General features: G+C 38.8%; 1 pseudogene; it reads right to left on the minus strand.

Annotated features, from left to right (window-relative positions):
- Window positions 1–1,834: 1,834 nt before the first annotated feature.
- Window positions 1,835–2,783, minus strand: LOC113253167 (glyceraldehyde-3-phosphate dehydrogenase-like; annotated as a pseudogene).
- Between the last annotated feature and the right edge of the window lie 328 nt (window positions 2,784–3,111).

A 3,111-nucleotide genomic window follows, 5' to 3' on the forward strand; every position in this document is an offset into this window, starting at 1 on the left:
ATATTTTCTATTGATTTATTTAGTATTCATGTAGAGACCTTGAAAAATGATTCATTTTTGCTGATGGATATAGAGGTTGAAACTGCATCATTGCACAGAAAATGCATTAACTGATATGATAACAGAGTCATAAATGTCCTAGGATTCATTACTACCAAGAACTAGCACTATGATGCCTATAAACTTTTTCCCTGATTTTTAAAATGTATATTAAATAGAAATTTCACCAAGATTGTAAGCCTATAGGGATTTACCTTATAGTCAGTAAATAAACTGAAATTAATCATTTCAAATGCAAAGAATTATTTTTGTTCTACAGGATATACTTTTTACTTATTTATTTTTTGTATGATTGAGATGTGAAATAAAACAAGGTATGTGTAAAAATAAAACAAGATGTGTGTATAGAAAAATACATATATCTATTAACTACATACGGCCAAACACCCATACACTATTTAGTTTGGCCTGCAGTTATTAATGTTCCCCTGGAAAACTCTGACCTACGTTAAGAATCTATGATCAACTACATTAGTCAGGATTCTCCAGAGAAAAAGACTATATGTATATATATCTATATCTATATCTATCTATATAGGCTATATATCTATATATCTATAGATATAGATAGATATAGATATATATATATATAGAGAGAGAGAGAGAGAGAGAGAGCATGAGAGGGAGAGAGAGATTTATTATGAGAAATTGTCTCATAATAAATGACCAGGAGAGTCAATGATATAAATCCCATTCTAAGGACTGGAGAAGATGAGAGGCAATATTCCAGATCTTAATCACTGAGGCAGGAAAAGAGAGGTGGATTTCTCCTTCCTTAATCTTTTGTTATAGTTGAGCCCTCAAGAGATTAGTTCAGGCCCACCCATATTGGGGATGGCATTCTACATTATTGAATCCACTGATTCAAATCCTAATCTCATCCAGAAAACATTGTCATAGACACACCCAGAAATAATGTTTAATCTGGGCACCCCAAAGCCGGTCTCACTGACACATAAAATTAACTGTCACACCAGCTATGCTGATTACTAGAAGAATCAAGAATGCATAGATTCTCTCACTTTTTGACCTCACATCTTGGCTTATACGTAACTTCCTCCATTAAGATTTTCCTGTTTCCCTGAAATTTTATTATTTATTCATCAATCCAATATTATTCCATAGGCTTTATGAGATGTTATCTTGATTTTACTCTGTTTTGGTTTCCTGCTTGCTTATCTGTATATCCAAGAGCATGTAAGTCCATTGTGAAAATAGTAAGGATGAAAATGAGAATAGCTAACATTTACCAAGAGGTTACTTTGTACATCATTATTCAATAATCTTACACTAAAACATGTTATAGAGGATAACTTGGATTTCTATTCAGATTTAATATTTACTGTTACATCTTCAAGGGATTCCAATTTTCAATAATGTTAGGGTTTGTAAATTATACTAAAATCTTTACACTTTTCTATTGTGTAGTAATGTTACCAGACTCCAGAAGAAAACAAGTATCATTTCAAACAAGCAATTTAGGAATTTTCACCAATTCTTGATTAAGTCAAAAGATCTTTTTATTTATTTATTTATTTATTTATTTATTTATTTATTTATTTATTTCCGGCTGGGTACAGTATACTTATTGAAGGTACATGACAAGGTAGGGCTCCTCAAGCCTGTCCTCTTCTTCAGGGGGTCTGGAATGGAAACTGTGTAGAGGTAAGGAGAGTCTCAGTGTGTTGGGAGATGAGTTGGGGTGAGGACACCCCAGCAGCTGAGGGCCTCTCTCTTCCTCTTGCTCTCACTGGGGCAGGTGGTCCAGGGGCTCTTACTCCTTGGAGGCCATGTGGACCTCATTGTCATACCAGGATATTAACTTGACACAATGGTCACTGAGTGCAGTGCCAGCACCAGCATTGAAGTTGGAAGAGTGGGTGTCATGGTTGAAGTAGCAGGAGACAACCTGATTCTCAGTGTAGCCCAGCATGCCCTTGAGGGGACCTTCCAATGCCTGTTTCATCACTTTCTTAATGTCCTCATATTTGGCAGCTTTCTCCAGGCAGCAGTTCAGATCTATGACTGACACATTGGGGGTGGGGATACAGAAAGCTATGCCAATGAGCTTCCCATTCAGCTCAGGGATGATCTTGTCTACGGCCTTGGCAGCACCAGTAGAAGCAAGGATGATATTCTGGGCAGCCCCTTGGATATAATGCCACAGCTTCCTAGAGGGGCCATCCATTGTCTTCTGGGTGGCAGTGATGGCATGGACTATGGTGATGAGTCCCTCCACCATGCCAAAGTTGTCATGGATGACCTTTGCCAGAGGGCCAAGGCAGCTGGTGGTGCAGGAGGCATTGCTGGTAATCTCGAGGGAATTGTCACACTTCTCATGGTTCACACCCATCACAAACATGGGGGCATCAGCAGAAGGGGCAGAGATGATAACCCTCTTGGCCCTACCCTTCAAGTGAGCCCCAGCTTTCTCCATGATGTTGAAGACCCCAGTGGACTCCACAAGATACTCAGCATCAGCATCACCCTATTTGATGCTGGCAGTATCTTGCTCCTGGAAGATGGAGATGGGCTTTCCATTGATGACACGTTTCTCATTCTCACTCGACTATGCCGTTAAATTTGTTGTGGGTGGAATCATACCGGAACATGTAGACCATGTAGTTGAGGTCAGTGAAGGGGTCATTAATGGCAACAACATCCACTTTGCTGGAGTTAAAAGCAGCCCTGGTGAGCAGGCACCCAGTATGGCCAAATCCACTCTGACCTTCACCATTCTGTCTCCACAATGCAGCTGGCACTGCACCAGAAGATGCCGCTCTCTGTCGAACTGGGAGGAGCAGAGAGCCAAAAGATCTTTTTAAAAAAGCCCTTCAAATGCAATCCTCTAATCATCTGGATGACTCTTTTTATTTAATTAAAAAATTACATCATGAGTCTCTTTAAAACTATATTCTTAATTACTTGCTTTAGAATTATTTCTCTACTTATTGTCCAGACTTCCCTTCTCCAATTATTTCCCCAATTTTCCTGCATTGTACTTCTTATTGCATTAACATGGGTGTATTGGAGTTAAACGCAGTTTTTGTT

The sequence above is a fragment of the Ursus arctos genome, unplaced genomic scaffold (genome assembly GCF_023065955.2).
Source record: "Ursus arctos isolate Adak ecotype North America unplaced genomic scaffold, UrsArc2.0 scaffold_17, whole genome shotgun sequence".
Classification (NCBI taxonomy): Eukaryota; Metazoa; Chordata; class Mammalia; order Carnivora; family Ursidae; genus Ursus; species Ursus arctos.